Consider the following 25,017-nt stretch of genomic DNA (forward strand, 5'->3'; position numbering starts at 1 on the left):
CCTTTGTTTTTGAAAAGGTTCAGTTCTGCACATCTGGAGCTGTGTGGTGCCCCACCAGGAAAGGAATACGTTTACGGCAAGTGTAAGAATAAATATTTGCCAGAATTCATCTGTAACAACAGAACAGGAAAACTATTTAAAAACAACAACAACAATAAAGAAACCAGCCAAGAAATAATGGAGTGGTTAATCCCATTGGCTGGACTGATCTATTTTTACACTAGGAATAACAAACACATTTGCAATGAATTGCACTTATTATTTTCCATACGGTAGCACTGAGGGCCCCTGTTCAAGAATCAGTCTGTCACTGACATTGCTTGGTTTTATATCGAAAACTAAAACATAATTTTTATAGCATATAATGTCAATGTTCACAAAATAACCAGGTGCTGAAGGTTTACTCCCACTGAAGTGAATTTAAAGGCTCCCACTGACTTATGTGGGAGTTGGATCAGGCCCCATAGCAACTGCTTATGCCCAAATACAACATATTGCTGCAAGTAGGGGCAAGCTTTAGGTTTGTATGATGATGATTATATTTTATATTTTGTATGGGGAACAGATATATATTCTTGTTTGTTTTTCAGAACTGCTTTTATCTTTGTGTTACGATAACCTTTTACTAGGTTCTAAGCTGACACTCTCTAGGTTAAGGGAGGAGTGAATGCCACTAGTGCCTCTGCCTAGGAATAGACTCGGCATTAATGGGTGCCGGTGTTTGGGTTGTACCAGCCTCAGGAAGAACGAAGGAGCAATTGCTCCCTGGTTAGAGCCATTTCTCTGAAAATTCGCTATGGAGAACAAGGGCTTGAGGAAGCAAATGCCTCCCAGGAGGGTGGAGAAAGAGCCAGGTGTTTGAGTCAGCATGTAAACCTCAGAAGGACCTGCAGAGACAGAAGTCTTAGGGAAGATGGAAGGGGAAAGGGGCATATGCCTTTAGGGGACGATCATGCTAAAGCTGCAAGAATCTCGTTGCAAGACTCAAAGGTAGACAACGTAAGCCATGTAAATCTGAGGTGACTTGAAATCTTGAGAAGCCACTGGTGTAATACACAAGGAACGCTAGCCAACACTGAGGAAAGAGCAGCAGAGTGTGACTAAGAAGTGTGTCTTAATTTACCCAGATCTGTACAGCCTTTATGTTGCTTTTAAGAAAAGAATAATGCATCACAGGCCTTTTACAAGTTTTAAAGATGATCCTTTTAAAGATGGAGAATATGCCGCAAGAAAAGGAGGAGGAGGTGTAATGCAGTACAGAAGATCAAATGGCCACCTAGCACATCTTCTGTTTCTAGCAGCAGCCAGCAGCAGATGTTTATGGGAGAGTATAAAACTGAGGATGTGCAACATTATTCATTTCCTTGTTTGGCCTCCCATTTTGGGTAATCAGCTCTTCAGGGACTTCCTGAGCTGGATGTTCAATATGGACAGTCATGTCCTACTGATACAGCTTTCCGGCGTGAATTTGTCCAGTGTCTCTTTGAACCTGTTCGAATATCACTGTCCTCACTGTCCCATGGCAATAAGCTCTGCAAAGTTACTATGTGATGCCCAGTAAAGCATAGAGCTTTTTTTCCCCCCAACCTGCTAATGTCATTTTTTTGTGCCCTGTGGCTTGTGTTGTAAAACTCAGTGACTAATGGTTAACTACTGTCTCTCTCTCCCCATTTATGAATTTAGAGACTTCTCCCACATCTCCCCTCAATCATGTCTTTTCCAGATGGAGGGCTTCTAGTCTATGCTGCTTGTGTATTGGAACCACACACACCTTTGCTCATCCTTGGTGTCCTTTGCTGGGCCTTCTCTAGTTCTCCAGTCTCCTGAAATGGGTGGGGATCAGACGTGTGTATTGTAGTCATGCTTTTGGAAAGGGTTTTTTAGGTATTGATGAATCTGGGGATGCTGGCAGCGATCTGATGGCTAAGATGGCAGAACCTGGTGGCTTAGTTTACAGTTGCCTGACTAGTACATCTAGAAATTCGGAGGAAGCACTTGGCAGTTTCTCCAAGGTTTTTTTTGGGGAAAAAATTTGCATGGAGACCCTAGACCTCCTTGATCAAGGCCCAAAATAATAGAAAAGGAAGCCCTGTCCAAACAAGCCTAAAACGCAAGGATTTGTCTCCCTGGAGATCCCATGTAGAGCAGAGTAAGGATGAAAGCTGTGTCATTCTCAAATCCGTATGTGTGATCCTGGAATACACACAATGTTTCAGGTGGCATTAGAAGCCTCCACTCCTGTTCTTCATTCCTCTGATTCTGTGCCTATGTGTAGCTCCTAAAGAAAGAATTAAGGCATATTCTATATCTCTTGTGACTTTTCCTTTCTTTTTACTGACTTTTTCATTTCATCTGGAGTTGTGAAGGCTATGTAATTTTGCTCAAAACACCAGTACAAAAAGAAATAGATCATCTTGATATACCTTATTTATGGTAAATTCTTTCCTTTCTCTGTAAACCCAAATTATGGTCCCAAGGATGAACAGGTACAATTAAGGCCCTTTGAGCCCAAAGGTATTCCTGGTTTCTTTAAGAAAGTAAGTGTCCATGTAAGCTGGAGATAAAAATCACCTAAGGAAAATCATAGCACATATATTTGAAAGTCTCAAATTCAATCTTTGAGTGATTGTGGAAAGACCTATAAGACATACATTCTTAAAAAAATAAGGAGGTAATCATTTTCAAATTAGGTATGTAAAAATAATCCACTGGCTGCTAAACACGACTTTTTTACTGTTTGGAGCATAGCTATTAATTTACATAAAGAAGGCAGACAATTCAAATAACGGGAAGACTGCTCTTTCCCCACCCTTTACAGCTGATCCAGCGCCCCAGCCTTGCTTTCATTCAACTCTCTAAATTCTAATCTAAACCATTGACCGGATGTAGTGTGGAAAAAATATCTTGAAATAAACAGGCTTCTGTATTTATACACATTCTGCTGTGCTTATGAAAAAACTGATCAAGAAGATGCATGTTTCTGGAAATCAAATCATTCTTCACAGAAATAAAGATTAAAACAAAAGAAAAAGGCAATCCAGTGTTACATCAGTGGTTGAAGGACAGAGGAAGGATGAAATCTGAATTTTGCTGAAAGGTTTGATAAGCTGTGGAAGAGCTCTGCAGGGGTAAAGCACAGAAACCTGGCACTATCCATCCGAGAGTGGCAGAAGAACACAGGATACACAGCAAATAAGCAAAAGCTGACATAGTCTACTGAGGCTGGTATCCTTTTCTTGCCACACTGACATATTAATCTGTCCCACCGTCCTTTCCCTCCTACCTCCTAATGCTATCCACGTCTCAATGAGTTTACCTGTCCTCAGGGACTATGATGGCATATAATACTTTCTCTGTTGTGACCAGTTTTAATTACATGTTTTAACTGAGCATATGGCTGCTCTGATGAAGGACACAACCATATTGTGAGTTGGTGAGTAGCAGACCTGGTATTTGTGGCATTTATTTCAATATAAGTCAGCTACCTGAGTCACATCCACATGGGGAGACTAGTTCTCAGGTGCTTTTTTGCAACCGTTTGTTTTAGTTTTCCATAAGGACAAAGAAAGAAGAGCACTGGAAACAAAGCTTTGTTCATTGTTACCCAGAATTTTGTCAGCATTATACAATTTTTTACTTACTGTTTATCATTTCAGACCAATAGAAAACACTGAGCAGAAGGCTTGTTACCTACTAAACTGAAACAGAAAGTCCTGGCAATATGCAAATCATCCAAGGCAAATTCTACTGGCACGATGTTTCTAATATCCAGATTAAGTCAGTAGACATACTGATGAGGTATAATAAAAGCACTATAATTTTAAGGTTATTGCTGGTATCTTGACAATGTGATAAATGAGGTCCCGTCTCATTTCATGCAGCAATGTAACCTTATTGACTTCAGCAACAGTTGCATGAAAAATATTGCAGGGCAGAAACTGAGCCAATGTTAATGGAAAAGAATAATATTCCCCAAATAATATCTCCAATGTGTGGCAGTGCAGATCGCCTAGAAATGGAGAGCGCCAAAGAAACATAAAACAGTGGGACACTAAGTCCATGCAGATGATTTATAAGGGGACTTTTTTCCTTAATGAAATGATGTACCATTAACTGAATGGCTTCTTGCTGTTCCGTTAAGTCCTAACTGTGGCCTGTTGTGTCTTGGTGGTAGCCAGAAGTGACTCTGCTGAAGTCAACAGAATAACCTCTGTATGTAAGTGCTCCCTTAGAGTGAAGCAAAGACAGTGTGTTCATTTCTGAACAGGGGCAATGGTACTATGACATGGTACCTTTTACATATTGCTATAATGGTTCTTCTACAGTTGCTATAATTTTTTGTCATGCCAAATGGTGGATATATGTTTTGTGATTTAATTTTCCAGCTTCTGGTGTACTGCTTCTTACCCAGAAAGCAAACTAGCATGTTTTCAGGATTGAGAACAGAGGCTAGTTTTGCCATCTGGGATTGCAGAAAGCAAAGTAGAGGAAAAAAGATATTGTGTGTCTGAACATGGGAAACATAAGAGGCAATACATACACACAGAAGCAAGTAGGGCAATATTCTATATACAGCTGTATTTAACACTGAGGATTTGTTAATAGAGAGAAGACAAAAGATGCCAACTTACTTAAACCCAAACTCCTTTAGAGGTCAGCTGTTTCAGGATCAAGCTCTTGAGACCTCTCAAGAAAAAAAAGAAAACATCCCCAAAGAAAGAAAATGCAGTGAAAACCAGTCTTGGACACATGTTAAGTAACAGCACTGCCTTGAGATAAAAGGGTATTGGGGAGAAATTAGAAAGGTCATCACTCCTAGGTTTTTATATCCATGGGGTCCCGAACTTTTAAGTTTACTTTAACTAAAGCTTAAATTACTCTCAGATGAATTCTCTTAAGGAAAAGCATGAGTTAAAAGAGAATGGAAAAGCATAAACAAGTTGAATGTCACAGCTTGGTAAATAACAACAAATAGTGGTCCTAAAGGAATGGCTGCGGATTTCAAGGAGACATGGACTCATGCAGGATGTGAGTAACTCCCATAGACTTCCCACTATCTTTAAGTGGGCTCCCACTGACGTTATTGGTATCCTGTAGTAAGAGAATAGGACCAATATTTTTAGATTTGTGTACGCTAGCTATTTTCTGGAGTTGTTACAACACTAGTATATTTTTAGTGGTTCATTATATTAAGTCGAAGAGCCTTTGCGTTGTGTTGTGTCATACGCAGCGTGCGAACTTCCTGGAGCTCATCTGTTCCTTTGATGCTATCAGCCACAATAGCAGCAGAGCTGACTCATCGCCCACGACTATTTCTTCCTTAATAGGAGCTCCCCAGGTAGGCGGAAGCGTGCTAAACAGGGGACAGTAACGGCCGTATCGACTCTAGTCCGGCACTGACATGACGTCCACTGCAGATGGGAAGCATCTGAGCAATATCAGAGATATTGCAGATATTGAATGTGTTTGCTTTCCAATATTCTGTAGTAATACTAGGTCACCGTATCTTAAGCATATTTTGCATACTTTGCAACTATAATAATGTCACACTATAGTAATGATAAATTTCTTGCCGGGTACAGCTATCTGTGCTTATTGTGTAGATGACAGGGTTTATTAGATAGACTACAAGGTCCAATGTACATTTAGAGCACATAATTGAATGTATCTCGACTAGTAAGTTGATACAGAGAGGTCATTTCTAGGTGTTTTTTTCTGGTGTATGTTTCTAGAAAAGACTGAAGGTCAGTTTTTCTTTGTAAAGATTCTTTGACTTTCCTGTTATGATTGTTATTCAAAATAACAAAAATATGATGTTCTACTAAATCTCTATTTTTCTTATTGCCTTCCTTTTCATCAGTGAACACTTAATTTGTGTGGTCAGTAACACATGCTAGCTGTTAGAAAACCCAAATAAAATTATACAATGCCTCATGACAGACATACTGCTTCCCCACTCCTCACTGCTATACACACAATCCTTCATGACAGCTGTTTGACATACATGGTACTGACTTTCTCCATAATGCCAGTATCTTATGTGAATTTTCTAGAAAAATAACACAGTATTACTTTTAATTTTGAAAACATGGGAGTAAATAAATTCTTATGTACAATATTTTGAGAACAGTTATATAAGTTTAATTTTACACATTTCAACAGAATTTGCGAAATACTTATATTTGAGTTAGAGAATCACACGATGTATTTTAACATATTTTTGTCACAATTTTCTGTACTGGCTCTTCAGACCAATCCCCTCAACATAGTGTATCTCAAAGACTTTCATAAGTTTATGAAGCAACATGGCTATTGTCTGAGAGGTATTTTCTTTTTTTCCTTGTCTCTCTCAATTTTCTTTTTTTCCTTGTGTCTCCTTTTTCTTTTTTTCTTGTCTCTCCATCTCTCACAGGTAGAAGCCTGTGCAGCAATCGTTTTTTTCTTTTTTTTTTTTTTTTTTTTGGTGTGTGTATATTGCACTGCAAATTTCTATTAGTGAAAAAAGAGCTGAAGAAGAGCACCTCTTTATACTTGGAGCATAAACTGGTGACATCTGAAGTAATGCGACACACTGAACTTCAGTGCACAGACAGGAGGGCAGTAAGTTACGCTGGTTCAAAGTATGTTTAAGATAACATTTTGGTTGGCTTGCAACAGCCACGCTGTGGAAGCTCACAAGCTAAGAAAGGCTGGGCCTCATTAATACTTGGATGGGAGATCTCCAGACAGCATTAAGATTTATTTCAGAAAGTTGCATTAGTTGCAAAGCTGGCACGTTGAATTGGTGCTGTCTCAGTGTTTAGCATGTTCATAGGAATAGAATATTGCGAGAGAGAAACGTCTGTACTTTCAACTACTTTGCACAGTCTTTACTTCAGTATAAAAGAGAAAAGTCAGATCCAGGAGATAAGAGTGAGTGTTTTAGCACTAAAAATGCACTGTTGCTAGTCATAAGTGTAGAGGAGGTTTAGCTGTAGTGTTCTTGGCCAAGCCTCTGCTTGGGTTCTTTCTGCCCATGAGTGTGGTTTCACACGGGGCTTGAGTCAATCTAAAACCATGTTGCTACTGTGACAGGAGTGGACCCGCTCTCCTCTACCACTTCCAGGCACGTACTCCTTACTCTGGCCCGCTCTGGCTGAAAGACAACTCTACAAAACACAGAGATAATGCAGAAACAACCAGACAGATCAATGAGGTAATGCAGCTGCGTGATTTCATGATGCCAGCACAAGGGATGTGGTGGGAGCCCATGGCTGGGAGCAAGGCAGGGCTGTTCTACTGGCCCCCCTCAAACAGTCTCAGGTGACTGCTAAGGCAATACCCTGCAATCGCTCAGTGGTTTAGTTTTGAGAAGACATTCTGCTCGTCCTGTCCCAGGCCTTTCTGTGCAGGGTTATTTCCATGAACTGTCACATCCCCTCAAAGGATGGCTGCTGAGAGAAGGAGTGACAGGGCTTCGTTTATCTTCCATGCAAAGGGTGCTGGCCTTCCACCAAATAAAAGACCTAAGGTTTTCAACTGCCTTTGTTTCCACAGAATCCAAATCCACTGAGAGTAAAGAGCTCTCTTAAAACCTCCTGCAGCCTCTCTAAGAGCACTGCAGAGAGTATGTGAGGCCCTGGTCACAATGTGAGTATTTAGGTTGCCACCTCATTTTTTCAAAACGTATCGGGCTCCTCAAATGCTGCGTGATGCACAGGAACTGTCTGCCAAGAGGCTTCTTGCTCCTTTGGGTTAATTTCTAGGGGAAAGTCAGAAGTGCCCTAACCTAATACTTGTTATCACAGTATGTGTGTATCTGTGCATACATGTATGTACATACATGTATACATAAACATAAACATGTACACACACAAACTCTTCTGGCAAAAAAGGAGGGACAAGTTGTTAATTACAGAAGCAATTCTATCACTATATGAAATTTTAAACATAGCCACTTAGTGGCTTATTCAGAATGTTTTATTATTATTTTTGCTCTGCTTTGATAGATGGCAACTTCACCGAAAGGGAGGACGAAAAACCGGATCTGTGCACCAGCCAGTGATGGGAATGGAAACACCTCTCTGTTCCTTCCAAATGTAATCTCCAGACCAGCCTTCCCTCACGCTGCTCTTTCAGGCAGCGATACGTTGGAAAGCATTTCACAGCTTCAACTGGTTTTTCTATGCACAGGAGAGATTCCTGGTCTCAGCTGTGTAAATGTTTTAACTGAGATTCATGCTTGGCTATTCAGGTCATTGCTTTCTCTTCCGGCCCACACAGGCCAAAATGCATCTATATAAGCATAAAGTGTCCAAAATCAACACAGTATTTTTCATGAACACACCCATGGCACGTGGCTCACTCAAAGTACAGGGTACAATGCCAAGCAGTAGATTCGTATTTGCCTGATATGAACTTAGCATGATTTATTAAAAAAGATCCAATAGCCCTGTTGTGTGCCTTTGCAAATCTGACTTGGCAGAAACCCTTTCCAAAGAAGGAACCCAAGGAAACCAAACTCTCCCTTCTGTCTTAAGAAAGGACTAATCTAATGTAGGAAGTGTTCTCAAAATATGTAATTTATATTCAGAATTACAATGTATTTTTTTCTGAATTCAAGTAACCCTCTAGCTCCGTTACTGGAAGAATAAAATAATTTTCCTTCTGCTAGTTTTGACTTTATTGTATAAGGGTTTTAGGGACACCTTGAAGCTCCACAGCAGTTAAATGATTAAAAAACCTTTAGTTATAGAAAGACCTAGGTAGCTCTAGAGACAGGTTTAATTAATGCACAAATTTGCAGGGATTGTGTTCCCACATATTCTCATTCTGCCTGCAACTCTTCGCAATGTTAAATGAAGATAATGAAACTCAAGGCACACCCTCCTCTGGTGCCGAGACCCTCCTTTTGTGATGCTTCTCTAGAGGTTTCTTTCTAAAATTCAGTGTAATCATAAAACCAGGAACTTGAGTACTATTTTTACTAAATTTAATAAGGAGGTCATGAAGTTTTTTGTGATCCAAACTTGAGGACCTCCTGAACTCAGTACCTACGTATTTTGCTGTTTGACATGTCCCCTGCGGAATGAAAAGGCCGTGCTCTCAGCACCCAGGAACTGGTTTTGGTATTTCAGTAGCTAGTTCACTGCCACAAATACTTATCCTTGATGCTTGAGACTGCAAGGCTAACTTGAGCACCCAGAGAAGGGCTCCCAAACAAATGTTCGTGAGGCCACTGTTTGCAGCTGGTTTGGCTCATGGGTTTCCCACAGATGGGCTCACAGACACTTGCCTGCTGGCAGACACAAGGAAGGCAGAAGGCTTTGCTACTGTCTGAAGGTCCTTGAGAAATAAAAGTAGATAGTTTGGCCTTCGTATAGGTGCATTTACCATTTTAAGTCTAAAAGGATACGTATGTAAAAAAATAACATAGTTCTTCTGCAGTTGATCTTGCAAAACAGGAGGAGGAGGGCTTCCATCTTTCCCTACACTTGGGAAAACAACAAAAAAATGAAGGGTCTAGAGCTGAGAGATCGATGCAGCTGTCTTAAACCACCTCTATTTGTGTATCATTGTCATCGTCACCACTGTCACAAACTCTCCCTTCTCTTTGCCAGCTGCAGTCTATGGAGGGAGGTGCTGCCTATGAGCCTTACCACACAAGGACCATCAACGTGTCTTGCCTACAGCAAAGGAATGCTCTAACTGCTAAGCTATTTGATAAGCTGCACATTTTCTTTTTCCAGCTTTGTAAATCTATATCCATGTTCTATCTTTGTACTTCTTTCCAACAGCATTTATCTCCACAGATTTGGGTCAAAGTTGGCAATAGTTCTGGGACAAAGCCACCATTTTTGGTAAATCAGTTTTGGCAGAGAAAAAGAAAATCAAGTATTTCTCTGCTTTTGTTCAGGGCAAAGTTGCTCTTGCCACCAGGTATCCCAAACTGCAAATGCATTTGTGTGCATTACTCTAAGTAAACAAACTTCCTGCAGGAGGTAGAATAACATTTATTTGTGCTGAAAAATTCTTAATCAATCTCCTCCTCAAGGACATGGTTGCTTACTGTGTACCTTACCAGCTGCATTTGTTACAAGTAGATATGCCTGCTTCAGGTGTCACTAAAGGCAGGTGATTCACATAATGGGCCAATTTACAAGGTGGCTCACAGAAGACAAAAATTAAAACAATACAGAAGTTGAAAATATTTTTTCCGTGAGTTTCTTTTGTCCCTACAAAATGATTAAAGTTTTTATGCTGACATTTTAGGGCAACTGTCATATTGCCTCAACCCCTTCAATTAAAAATTGCCTCAATGTCTTCAATTCACTATGTATTTGTAACAAGATATATTAATATGGCCTTAATATTGGGATGGTTTAAGTCATATACCAGTGCAGATTACCAGACTGAATGAAAATTACACTACGTTTCAACTCAAGGTTGAGATATAGAAGGGGAAGCTTGCATTGGTGAAACATGAATTATTGTAGGGCCAAATACTGTACTGTACTCAAATTCCTCAAATTCCACTTAGTTCCACTTGGTTGCTTTTTTTAACCTCACATAGGTACCAGTTGCCACCTCTGCTCCAGAAAGATGTGGTACCAGTACAATATGGAGTAGCTACAGGACAGGTTAGAGCTATACAGTTAAGTCTCTTTTCCTATTTTGGCTAGCTTAAGGGAAAGCAATAAAGCCACTCAATGATGCATAAAGCAGAGCCCAGCTTGAACGAACAGGATCATTTTCATAGGCCAATTTGCCTCTGTGAAGACCTGAATAGGCATGCTGCCTGTGTATCCGCAACTAGTTACAGAAGAGTTAGAAGAAGTGAAAAAAAGCAAGCAGTGGAAGCAGCTGTTTGTTGATGTTCTTGCCTGGCGCTAGGACTGGTTGGGGGCCTGCCTAGAAATAGGCCACGTGCTTTCTTACTGCGGGACCTGGAGTGAAAGAAATACCTCCAGGTATTGCAACTGGATCCCCGGACACTGTTTCATCTGGTCAGTCAATATTTTTCTGAACTGGTTTGTTTGCCACTCTGTGCCTGCTACGCTTTCTCGCCTTTTGGCCTTAGCTGGGTTCAGCCCATTTTCCTCATGAGGTGCCTTACCTGGAGGGTTAATCTATTCCTGTTTCCCCCAGACACCTCACTTTGCACTAACAAGGTATTTAAATTTCTATCTGAATATCAGGCTTCATATTGGAGTTTTTGGAGTAGAGAAGAAATTATTTTTTTCTAAGTTTTCAGCCACATCCTATTAGTTTCTAGTCAGTATGTGTAATGCTGTCTTATAACAAGTGGCATAGCAAGTCACGGTATTACTGTTTTCCTTATGGTAGCAACCAGTGATCCATAAACACTGTGCTGGGTGCTGTGGAAACACTCACTTGTCCTAAACATTTTACAGACCCAAGATTAGTGAAGTGTAAAAGGAAACACGAACACCCTTATTATTGGTAGGAAATAAAAAATGAAGACTTATTTAGAGCTTTTCCCAAGTTCAGACGGAAGGCCCGTGTCACAGCTCCAGCTCCCTTAACGCCAGACCCACGCTCTAGTCACCAAAACTATCCTTCTCTTAGTAAATCTTTAAATGTGGCGTCTTCTTCTCCAGCACAGGCCACTACCAGATGCTTCCAGTCTGAATGATATAACTAAATCAATTTTCTTGTCAGATGTGCTAGAAAAGGATGCAGATTATGTCTGACATCTTATAATTTTATAAGTATACTTTGGTAACTTTGATTTGATAACCCTTTTAGAAGCATATTGTGAAGTGGTAATCTCAGGAGACACGATTTGGTGTCAGCAGTAATGAAAGATATTTCAAGCCTGTACCCTGCTTGCTCCTACCACCTGAACCGTGCCAGCAAAACTCTTACTGAGACCCGGCTGTAAAGGAGGTCAGGGAATTGGGTAGATCCTCCCAAAACCAATTTTTTTAAAAATTTTATTTTAAAATAAGGCAATTTATTCTCCTAGAGATAGGAATGAGAGCTGTTATACTGGAAAACCTGAAGCCATGGTGCTGCTGAACACTCTCTACTCTGAAACCTCTGATGCAGAAAGGAAATGATACGAAATTTCATTTAATATCTGTGTTATATGTCCTGACCAACACTATACCCACAAAAGATAAGTGAATATGCATCTTGAAAATGAGTCACATTTAATGAAACATACAGGCTGAATCCCCCCCACCCCGCTCCCCATGTTTTGTTGGGCTTTATCTTGACTTGAGCTGTGAATATTTCCATGCAACAAAACATCTATGAAGGCCCATGTTTTACTTATGATCCCAGGGGAAAATGTACTATTACCATGCTAATTTGGAGAAGAGGATGCCAGATGGATAGAACAGACTGCAGAATATATTTGAAGTTAGGAGAGCTGACATCTTGTGTAGGATATACAATATAAAAAATTTAAAACAAAAAGAAAGATAAGAAAATGCTAAGTCTAGAGTAGCCTAGAGGTACTTTATCAGTCATATAGTGCATGTGAGTAAAATATTGTTAACTAATGAGGGTCAAGATATGCTTAAGGAGGAAGAAAGAAGAGTGTAAGTCTGGTATAGAAACTAACACAGCCCACTCACAAGCATTCACATTGCAAGCCTGAAGCAAATCCTAGAATTGCTGATAAAAAAGCCCAGGAGAGTTGCCAGGGATCTTAGTGCAGGAGATAAATCTGAGAAAGAAAATACAACAGCACATTGTCTGTCACGTATAAGAATATCCCAGGTTCATCTATGTGTCTGTATCTGACAGCATCCAAGAAGAGACAATGAAAGAGTTTCCTTTCCCGATTTTATTTTCCCAGCAAACTGTGGCCAAAGGTTGTAACCATGTTGTCAGAGCACTTGATACACCTTGCTTTTGTCAATTTGTCTACGTTACCATTTTGAACCTGTTTATGCATATCTGAACCATCTTGCAATGGTGAGTTCAACACGTTAGTCACAAACACGGTATTTCCTTTGATTAAGTTGATAACTGCTGTTTTCATTTACTGTGCTTTATTTCATGTACAATTGGAAGAAGGGAATGGCCATTGCTCTTTCTTCTTCCGTATATTATGTTTGATCTGATGTACCCTCTCTAATGTCTCTTTTCCAAGTTGAAGAGTCCTAGTCTACGCAATCTAAAGTTGTACAGAAACCTCCCATGCTTTTGACCATTCCTGCTCCCCAGGTGTACTTTCTTTCTAGTTCTATCATAGTCTTTCTAGAACTGCATGCAAGATCCACAGTATGGGGTCACCAGGGATTTCTGTTGCAGTATAATGCAATGTATCTTCTCTTCGCTTTTCATTTCTCTCCCAGTAATTCCCAAATGCCTTTTTCACTGCTGTCCTCAGATGGCTTTTTAAGAGAAATGCAGAAAAGGACTCCAAGGTCTCCTTTGTGAGTGCTAGCTGCTCATGCAGGGACTTCCCAGTACAGAAATTCTTAGAGTTCTTTCTCCTCTTATTATGTGTTATTTTGCATTTACTGACTTTGAACTCAGTCTACTATTTTATTACCCTGTCAGCTGAAGCTCTTCACAGTCATTATAGTTCTGGGTACCTTGAATAATTTTGTAGCAACAGAAGACTGCCACCCACAAAATGCTAAATAATCCTAAATTACTGGCTTTTGTTGCCACTGCTCACAAGAGAGAACAAGTCTCATTAACACTTTGATCTTACATGTCTATCATATTAAGGTTATATACTAATCAATCTATCCTTTTTATAATTCAGAGAAGAAACAGATAAACAGAAAAACAGACATACTGACAGAAGAACATGTCTGTACTACAGAAGGGATTTGGCTATTGCAGCTCAAGTTTGTGTGAAATGAAATAAAAAACGTAAAAGAGCCTATGGTACAAGTCAATTATATCAGCAAGTATTAGTGAACTCCAGGGATCTCTTTCTCTGCCTGCCATGGATGTTCAGAGGAGCCTGATGTCTCTACAGCCCCCAGGGCATTGCTTTGGTCCACGCATACAGAACTGCTGTCCCAAACTGAAGTTACTGAGGATTTATCACCAGCAATATAATAATCCTCTTTAATTTGTAAGCCTAGTTGCTGGACTCTTCATGGGTATTATCCATTGCATCAGAAGAGAAACCTTTAACTATGTAACTGTGGCAATCCTTCAGTGATTCCACTCAGAAAATATGTAAGAGAAGCTGTGTATGGTGTTTGCCTCTGATTCTTTTATGTAGTTAAAATACACGAGATTTATTCTCAGTTGTTGAACCAGCCCCCCTTTCTTATCTTGCTGACAACTACTTGCAACATCTGCCAATGCTTATTCAGGAGTGCACCAAGACACAAAGAGCACTAGGACAATTACTCTGAGCTATGTACTCCATTGTCAGGATGCTCTTGTCTTAGCTTTGAAAAAATATGTTCAATGGGAATAAGATAAAACCATGTGACTTTTTTATGGTTTAGAAAGTATATGTTGGCAAAGGCTTGTCTCTAACAAACGTTGTTTCTTCTTTAAATAACATCAGGGGAAAACCCTATCATAACTCTTTTTAACTATTGTAAGACAATAAGCTGCTCTACCCAAATAACATATGGCATCTTTCTCATTTCGACCTGCAGTATATCTCTTTGATAGACTTCAAAAAGTCCTCATAGTCACAGGGGGACAACACTGACAGATACAGAGCTCAGGAAAGTAAAATGAAAATTTTCCAGTTGTTTCAATAAGAACAGATCCTGTCAAAAGAAGGAGAAGGATAAGACAATGGAATTTCAGCTGATGGGGATAGATAGTCCTTCTGCTGCCACAGAAAGCCTAATGTATCTGCTGACAACTGCAGAAAGATGCATTTCCTTCAGGGTTTTTGTTTTTGCTGTTTTTGAATACTTGTATGTTTAGGGACAGTTCTGTTTTAATGCCTACTTAATGTTGAAAAAAGAAAGGAAGGGCAACTTAATTCCAAACTGAATGAAAATTCAGTGCACAATTTATTTATCTTTTTAATTTTTGAAAGCAGATCATTAAATACTGTGAAAAATAGCAATTAAAAGCACAAATACAAGCAAGCAATTCCTGTTGAGCATCACAAGAGCCCCAGTCCTGCACGCATTTATGTGGCAAGTTCTGGGACTGCCTACTGAAATAACTGCAACTGACAGAGGTTACATGCCTGAAGCACATCTTTATATGGAAATATTTGCACGACCTGGGTGTTAATGCATATGTTTTCAAAGAAGATTACATTTTTTCACCTATCTAAGGCTTGATTAAAATCCCACTGAAGTTGATGGAAAGGGTCCATGTGCCTGTAAAAGTCAAATCAAATCCATAAGAAAAACTCACCACCCTCAGGTGTTCAGTGCAGCACCAAGTATCCATTCTTTGGGTTGTCCTGTTTGGACAAATGTGTGTCTGATGGTGCTCAGGTAGGGCTTTCTAGAGCCTGTAATCCAGTATAAATATTTCCACACTGGGTCTAAATAACTAATGCTGGGTGCATGAACCAATGTAGAGAGGTCATCTGCCTACAAATAGGCTGGTTGGGGGGGGGTTGTGGTGTGGGGAGAAAGAAGGGGAGACCAAACCACTCATCACTACTGAGTCGCTGTGGGGCCTTTACTTTAAGAGGTGAAAGGGAAGAGGCTGCCCATCGTGGCTGCATCCAACTTCGAACCAGATTTGCATTTGCAAAGGTAACTTGGATATCTCTCCCATGACAAAGCAATCCGCAATACACTTTTGCCTTTACATTGCTCTTTAAAGATCAGGATTATCCCTTTTTCAGACTGACGCATATGTACAGCTCTACACAACCTTCCTTTCTAACAGACAAAACCCACATAAGGACAAACCACTGCAACTCACAACATCATGCTGAAAACTTATGCTGAACAGAAGAAGCAAAACTGCTAATAATTATGGTTGCTCAGTAGGTATAAAATAATTCCTCCTCCTCCCCTTCCCTCCAACACCCTGAAGAATTAAAAAGAAGCACAAACACCGCAGTGTAGTTTAGATGAAAATATTACTAGTTGAATTAAATATCTCGGATATTAAATTACTTAACTTTCCCATTTTGTTAATTGACTGTAAAGGAGACTTGCTCAGTACTTGGCCAGGGCAGATTTCTGCTCAGACTTGTAATCTGGCTGGCTGTGAAAACCCTGTGTATACTTATACGTATATACACATAAATAAAGGTATAATCATATTATGAAAACAGTGACTAAAAGTTTCAGGCCTTTGTGACTGACTAGCATCATGGGCAATCAGAGGCACCAGAAGTGTCCCCAGTATTACCTGAAATGCTACAAAGCTGAAGTTATCCGAGCCACAACCACATTATGTCTACAAGATTTAGAACATTTATGAAAAGGCTAGTATTACTGCTGGAGTCTTCTTGTGATGGTTGGCATGACAGCGCAGTACTGCTAGGAGCTGTAAAATCATCTGTGAGAGACCATGTCAAGGAGCTCCTGAGTAGGGTAACAGTCTTCTCTTCACTGGAGAACATGTTTGGGTCTATGACAACAAGTAGGGGGGCACGGGGATCATCTGACCCATTCATGCAAGTCTGAACTTCCCTTTCCAGTGTCCCCAGGGATCCAAGCTTACTACGGCATTGCAAAGCATTTTGATGGGACGCCATATGTGGCAGACCGGTTCAGGAAGCTGCTGTGCACCTAAAACTAAAAAGGAAGTATTGCTTATGCTTATGGACAAGAATTCAGGGAAAAGGTTTATTTTCCAATAGCTAGAATACTCTGAAATATGCTGTTGATTTGTCCATAATAACTATGTAATAATCCTCCTAATAGCCTTAAAGGTCCCATAATATCTTTTACAGTTATAATGTGAGATATGTGTCTATTTTGTAAAATGACTGACAATTTAAATAATTTTACAAAGCAGTCTCAAGTGTGGAAGTAAGTGGCTGTATGCTTCTGTAGAAATACATGTGTAGAAAAATAATGCCAAATTTTGAGAAATTAATGAAAGAAACGGTAATTTTACTAAATGACTGGCTGAAACAATCATTTTGCAAAATGACTGGAAATTTTAGTCATTTTGCAAATGACTCATTTTACAATGTGAATAGAGCATACTTATGTGTTTGCAATTTAATTTGCTTGGGAATTTAATGCCCAAGAAAATGAGGGACTAACAAGCAATCGCTACTCCCTGGATTCACTCCCCAGCACTCTGAACTTCTCAGAGCCAGCTCTAGTAATCCATCTGTCTTTTGACTTCAGCTGTCCCTGCTAGGTTAACTGTAGGCTTGCTGGTAAGATGATTTTATGTTGGATGTTCACTAAACAGAAGTCTAACTCTGTTTCACTTCTGCTCCAAGTAAATGTAAGAACAGATGTCTCAAGGCTGAGAGAGTGATATGGCTCCTTGGCTGCTTCTGCTAATCTGACCCAAATGTATCTGCAGTTTAAAAAATTAGCAGAATGTCCAAATGCCAAAAATTCTACAACTAAATATGCAAACAATTACCAGGCTTGTGCGAATATGTGGGTGTGCGAGCCTGTGGGTGTGCATGTGCATGCCCACAGCAAATCCACACCCACATGGACTGCCATTAATCATGCTGGGATGTTTATTCCTGGCTCATGAGGATGCACCCAAAGCACAAACATTTGGTTTTGGAGTGCATTAAATGACATTTAAAAAAAATAATAATAGTGTTTCTTGAGGGAGGAGACCCCTGACAACCACACAATGGGTTTTCTCTTCTATGGTGTTAAACAGGCTGATTGGTAGAAACTACTGAAGATAACTGCCAAGCTGTAAACTGTGTGGGACAGAGACCATCTCTTCTTACACATGCACACAACATGCAGAATCCAGTTTATGACCAATGGCACAGCCTTGGTTAAGGCCTTTTCCAGGAGCAGGGGTCTTTAGTCTCCAGGCCTTTCCGCTTGCCCTGTCCTCAGTCATGACACTAGTTTAGACCTCTTATGCCAGCTTGCTTAGTTCATCAATTGATGACATTATGAAAAAAATACCAAATGTGGTGATCACTTGAATGCATTTATACTAGACGTTTTGATTCTTGCTAGCAGGCTAGTGAAAATGAATATACATATGTGAAAATGAACATACACATTGGCATCCACTGCGCAATTCTTCTGTAGCAGCCCAAAGAAGCTAGAAGCTGCTTAGTGGAGGAAAAAAGCAAAAGGCTCAGCTATGCTCAGAGATACCCTGCATCTTCCTTTGGATGCAGGGTATTAAATTCTGCATTCCCCTAACTCCTCATCGCTGCCCCACCGCAGCATATCTCTTTCTTAACTGCAGCTAGCTGGAAAGTGCTCATCAGAGCAGCATAGCTGCATATGGGAATGGGCCAAGATTTCTGGTAACGGGAGCAATGAAAAGTAGCCAGAGGCAGTAATCTCTTTGGCTTGGAACAGTTGTAGCTGGAAGAAGATGTTTGCCTGCCATCTTACTTGCTTTTTGGTTTGTTATTACATAAGCCCAAACACCAGGAAAATTCAACTATTACCTCTATAGGAAGAAAGAATAATTGAAGGGAGTTGTTTAAGCAATGCTGGAAGAGAAGATGCTTTCAGATTTCTGAACCTTGTGTAACGTGTGGTCCATGATGTTATGGCTACATTTCTCAGATGAAATGACTGGTGATTGTCTCTTCACATGATGGTCCAGCTACCCAGAAGAAGGAGGACTCTTCTTATTTTACTACTGTCAGATAGTCTCACCTCCCAGTTTCATGTGAAAAATGCTCAAGGGACCAACTGAAAGAGTGACCCTGAATCTCCTCTGACTGACAACATCTTCATATTGTGGAGTTCCTCATCTGACTGCACCATCAAAGAGAAAAGAATCAGGCTTCAGGTATGAACTAATAGAAATTTTCTTTCAACAAAGGATATCCTTGACTCCCAAAATATCATCCCCCTCCTCTTGTTTAGTCCTTTTCTCCTTAGTCTGCACTTATGTTGCACTGAAAAAAAAGTCCTTTTTTTTGCAAGGCCAAGCTACCAGGTCCTCAGATCCTACCAGCACTGTACTGAGTAAAAAAAAATTCTGGAGACTGCCTACAATCAATATCCTTTACAGAAAGTAAAATTATTAGACCAAATCCTTAAGAGATCTGGTGAAACTTATGTTATCCAAACACAGGTATGACTTGGTGAGTTTTCTGAAGCAAACCTATACTTAAATTGTGTGAGACACTCTGAACTAGAACATTAGTGGTATAAAGTGCCTTCTAAATATTTATTTTTAGGGAGAGGACAATCCAGGGTTAGAGGAGATTGCCTTCATGAAAATGCAGTGGATAACACACGTCAAGCATGAGTTAAACCAAACTTGATCAACTATGAAATCCACTTCTATTCTTTTCAGTCTGAATCATATTTTAAAATTGTATATATCCTATATATAAAATATATCCTATATATCCTATATATAAATATATCCTATATATCCTATATATGTTTTATATATCCTATATATCCACATCTATACCTATATAATGTACACACACAAACACACGTTTTGAGCATAACAGATATTTGAGCATAACATAGATTTGAGCATAACAGTAGATAGCACATACATAATATACCTGAACTTCTGTGTGCGTGTGTAATAGCTGCCAAATAAAGAGAACTTTTGTCTGCTGATGTTAGCACATTGACCTGGATATGAAATAATGATGATACAGCTAAAGCAGTAAAGGAGCAATTTCTTCAGAGCAAATTTACTCAACAGCTAGAAAAATGAATATACAACATTGAACAAACTGAAAACAGTCTCAACCTTTGTTGCTTCCCAACCGCCATGACAATATTTGGAAACCACCTGTGAAACATACACAAGGACTAGCATCATTTCTTGGTTTTGCTGCTTACTTTTTCCAAAAAAGGGACCTTCAGACCTGTGCACCTGGAGGACACCATATGCAGTAAAAGAAAAAAAGGAAACTACTCAAATACTTATTTGCCTCCAATCCTAACAAGACTTCTTTGGGGATGTAAAAATTCAGTAATACTGAACAGCTGCTACAGTAACCCAAATACAATACCCCGAATCCTTTTTCTAGCCTGTTATTTCATAATTTATCAAAATGTGTAAATGCTCCTTCACTTGGCTATTAAAAAATATTATTAAATGGAAGAAAGACTCTTCAGAAGGCTTTGAGCTTTAATGTGTTTCACAGAACACCCAGTCAGAGTGGAATGAAGGTGCAAAAATCCTGCCAAGGGCTCAGTGAATGGATAAAGTGTTAGAGGTGATGTGTGTTTTCAGAAGACATTAGACAGTATAATTTCAAAATTAGGACAGGACACTCCCCACTTTTCAATCTGAGGGCCAAGTGTTAAAGCACACTGTGCTGGACAGACTGCATCCTTAAAGTCTTATTCAGGTAAGATGTTCAAGGGGTGAAATGAATGGGAAAGGGCAGACACTCAGATTGGGCTCCTTGAGGTCATATATTAAACCTGAAAGTTTCTGTTTAGCACACATGGTTCTTTTCTTTAAATGCTAAATACTAGCCTATGTCTACCACAGTAAATGAGTATATATTCTGACTTGTACACATTTCAGAGTTCTTATGCATCTTGCTTAAAAGCAAGGACACGAGTCCAAAACCAGGAGTCCATGCTCTGATGCCGACAATATTAGCTAAAAGTTGATGGAGCTACACCCATTTTAACCCTGATACAGGAGGGAAATCAGAAACTCTAGAAAGGAATGTGCTCAAATCCATATTCTGCATTTGAAAATTTGGAAGACTGGTGAGGAAGGAGCAAAGCCAAAATCTAGATGTGAGTTTGGCAAGTGGTACAAATCCCAGCTCAAACTACTTGGGAGCTTTGGAGACTCAAGTTCTGCTTCCAAATCTGCTGCTGGGCCTTGAGCACATCTTGAATCTGAGGTGGGTAAATAAATCACGACAGCAAGAGAATAATTTTTTAACTTCCCTTATATGCAGTGAGATTGTTTTTATATACAGTCATTCTTGATACCTGCCTTGCAGACAGGATTTACAGCTGTCTGTTTCTTGGAAACTCCTTTGGCTGGCCATTGCACTTGCTGTTTTCTTTCTAGCCAGCAGGGAATGCTGGTGTATGGAAGTAACTCTCCCTCTCCCTATCAGATGCAGAAATGCCTCTTCCTTAGTCAGGAAAGCATAGAAAACATTCCCTGCACAATCTGGAATTTATTTGTTTCTGGAACAGCAGTGTTCAGACAAAATGCCAAACTGATTTTCAAGTGCAGAGTACTCTCTTACCTTAGTCTACCCTGCTTTGCTAGGGTTTCTAGCAGTCTTAAAGTAGGATGTCCCATTTTACAGCATTTGCTATTAGTGCTTCAGCCAAGAAGGATCTTCACACTGCAGTTGTAGAAAACCTAGCTTGTCTCCAGGCTGGAAGACATACTGGTCTTTAAGTTGCCAGCCTCTATTCTTAAGCATGTAACTTGTCCAAAGATCTCTCAGAGCTTGACATGATATGACAAAGCAAAGGTATTTATGTTCCATGATTATTTTCCCTTGTCAGACCCAGTAAGGATAACATACAGATGTACTTTAAGACCTTCAGTATTCTCAAGAGAGAAAGCCCTTTTGGCAGGCATCCTTACTTTTTCAATAAACATAAGGTTTTCCTAGGTTTTAATTTATAGCATTGAAAGTTAGTATCTTTTCCATTCTGTAGCTGATGACACTGAAAGCTGGAAGTTAGTAGTACTATTAAAAAAAACCCCTAAAGCCTTGTTTCCAAAACCTGTACACATTCTTTATACTTTTGAATCCAAGGATATTTGGGAGCAGATTCTCCAAAGTAACTGAGCTCCAAGACAAATTTCCATGGGGATATTCTCCACTTTGCATTCAAAAACCGCAATCCCCAAGAAAAAAGTTGCTCCACGCTTACTGCGCCCCTCAAGAGTACCAAATGGAAATGCCTGCCAAAGGAGAGAGGAAAGAAGGATGATACTGTGTTTGGGCTGCAGTTGCAAACCTGCTGGGAGGGAAAGGAGGCAGTGCAGCTGTGGCAGAGAAATGCACAAGTTTTATCTTACTTGACTTCCCAGATCATAAATCTGCTGATCTTGAGGGGCATCCTCATTCTTTGACAACCATTCACAAGCCTCTGGCAAGCACTAGTATAGGGATCGCTGCCAATATCTACAACAGTAAGGGCTGTAGTTTGACAGCTTGGCAAGTAGTGCAGCATGGCAGAGCTTCTGCCACCCTGGGGTTTTGTGCCTCTGCCTCAGCTATGGGTACTCCAAATGCCCAAGGAGAAGTGAACCAAATGAGTGGTCAGACGCTCGAATCTTGTGCGAGATGCAATATCATGAGACAGGTGATGTGGGTGCTACACAGGGCTGTGTAACAGGGAAGGTGGCAGGTTGTGTGCCATCAGGGAGGAGGTGCTGTAGCTGGAAGGAGAGAGCACATTGTCTCCTAGGACTCCTGAGTCTGGGGTCCCACCAGGTGTCAGGCACTCCAGCTGTAATGCCGCAGGGCCACTGTCCCTATCCAATACATACATATGTATACACACCTATACAAACCATATACTGTATCCAGCCAGTGACTGTATTGTTGTGAAGGCCAACCATCAGTCTGGTACAGAAGACACTGATTGGGATGGCAAGCTATTGTACAGAGCTGCACATGGATAGAATTACACCTATCCATGGGGGGACATAAGAAAAATGTCAATTGTGGAGAGTTTCTATCTAACAGGCTAAGCTTAGATAGATAGATGAGCTTTTGCTCTTTTCTTTGAGTCTGTCACTACAGTGGTAGAAGTGTCTGATCCACACATCAACTGCTGTGGTTTAAGCAGCTGAAGACCCTCTGAGTTTAACTCACCTGCATTTGTGAATCAACAAGCTATGCATGACCTTCCCAGGTCTGAGCATCTGGTGCTGTGCCCTGACCCTTACATTGCTGGGTGGGAAAATAGTTGCTTTATGGGAGACATTTCAGCTGACGCTCAGCGAGTTTGCAGATGACACCAAACTGGGAGGAATGGCTGATACACCAGAGGGTTGTGCTGCCATCCAGAGGGACCTGGACAGGCTGGAGAAATGGGCTGGCAGGAACCTCGTGAAGTTCAGCAAGGGGAAGTGCGAAGTCCTTTACCTAGGGAGGAACAACTCCATGCACCTGTAGATACGGGGGGCTGCACAGCTGGAAAGCAGCTTTGCAGAAAAGAAACTGGGGGTCCTGGTGGGCAACAAGATGAAGGTGAGCTAACAGGGTGCCTTTAGCAGCTAAGGCGGCCAATGGTATCCTGGGCTGCATTAGGAGGAGTGTTGCCAGCAGGTTGAAGGAGGTGATCCTTTGCCTTTATTCAGCCCTGGTGAAGCCACATGAGGAGTACTGTGTCCAGCTCTGGGCTCCCCAGTACAAGAAAGACATGAACATGCTAGAAACAGTCCAGCAAAGGGCCACTAAAATAATTAAGGGACTGGGGGACCTCCCCTATGGGGAAAAGCTGACAGAGCTGGGACTGTTTAGCCTAGAGAAGGGAAGGCTCAAGGGGAATCTTATCAATATATATGAATACCTGAAGGAAGGGTGTAAAGAGGAAGGAGCCAGGCTCTTTTCAGAGGTGCCCAGTGACAGGACCAGAGGCAATGGACACAGCCTGAAACACAGGACAGTCCATTTGAACATCAGGAAACACTTTTTTGCTGTGAGGGTGACCAAGCCCTGGCCCAGAGAGGGGCCCTTTCTTGGAGTCTCCTTTCCTGGAAATATTCAAAAGCCATCTGGGCATGATCCTGGGCAACCATCTCAAGATGGCCCTGCTTGAGCAGGGAGATGGACCACATGACCTCCACAGGCCCCTGCCAACCTCAGCCATTCTGTGATTCTGGGATCCTGTATTATAGTGCTGCACCACATATTTTGCAAACTGCATTCTGGGTATTCTGGTACTGAAGCATTGACCCTTACAACTCAGTATGCTCCAAATATACCACAGCCGAATGAAATGTCATGAAAAATGCTCTCCAGTGCCATTCACAAGCTGACAACACGTAGGAACATTTTAGGCTGGTGTTGAATGACAGGTGGCAGTTGCTGCTCCAGAGGAGGACCTCTGTCTGTCTCCATAAACAAGGGAAACAGACCCATGATGGACATCCTACCTTCTCCACTGCTGATGACCAGATATCAGGCCACGTATAAAGGCCAGCTGCTGATGACAAAATATGAAGGCCAAGTGCAAGGTCCTGCACCTGGGTTGGGGCAATCCCAAATATCAGTACAGACTGAGTGATAAATTGATTGAGAGCAGCCCTGCAGAGGACTTGAGAATATTGGTGTATGTAAAATTGGATATGAGCCAGCAATGTATGCTTGCAGACCAGAAATCCTGGGCTGCATAACAAGAAGCATGGCCAGCAGGTTGAGGGAGGTGATTCTCCCCCTCCACTCCACTCTTGTGAGACCCGACCTGGAGTACTGCATCCAGCCCTGGGGCCCTCAGCACAAGACAGACATAGACCTGTTAGAGCAGTTCCAGAGGAGGGCCACGAAAACGATTGGAGGGCTGCAACACCTCTCCTATGAGGACAGGCTGAGAGAATTGGGGTTGTTCAGCCTGGAGAAGAGAAGGCTCCAGGAAGACCTTATTGTGGCCTTTCAGTATATAAAGGGGGCTTATAAGAAAGACAGAGGAAGACTTTTTACCAGGGCCTCTAGTGACAGGACAAGGGGCAATGGTTTTAAACTGAAAGAGGGAAGGTTTAGATTGGACATAAGGAAGAATGTTTTTTACGATGAGGGTGGTGAGACACTGGAGCAGGTTGCCCAGAGAAGCTGTGGATGACCTATCCTTGGAAGTGTTCAAGGTCAGGTTGGATGGGGCTCTGAGCAACCTGATCTAGTGAAAGATGTCCCTGCCCATGGCAGGGAGGTTGGACTAGATGATCTTTAAAGGCCCTTTCTGACCCAAACCATTCTGTGATTCTATGATTCTATCTCCATGATATCAAAAGTTTTACTTCATGACCAAATCTCTGTAACAACGATAACTCAACCAG

General features: G+C 40.9%; 1 protein-coding gene and 1 long non-coding RNA gene across 2 annotated transcripts in view; one reads left to right on the forward strand and one right to left on the reverse strand.

The window, feature by feature from the left end:
* The window catches only part of LOC140658458 (potassium voltage-gated channel subfamily KQT member 1-like), a 523,061-nt gene that overhangs the window by 63,320 nt on the left and 434,724 nt on the right, over window positions 1-25,017 (reverse strand). The gene's annotated exons all lie outside the window — the stretch shown is intronic.
* Window positions 5,199-8,535, forward strand: LOC140646447 (uncharacterized). The gene is made up of 3 exons (XR_012040433.1): window positions 5,199-5,338; window positions 7,075-7,195; window positions 7,989-8,535. It is a non-coding gene; the product is annotated as an uncharacterized lncRNA (long non-coding RNA).

The sequence above is a fragment of the Ciconia boyciana genome, chromosome 1 (assembly GCF_034638445.1).
Source record: "Ciconia boyciana chromosome 1, ASM3463844v1, whole genome shotgun sequence".
Classification (NCBI taxonomy): domain Eukaryota; kingdom Metazoa; phylum Chordata; class Aves; order Ciconiiformes; family Ciconiidae; genus Ciconia; species Ciconia boyciana.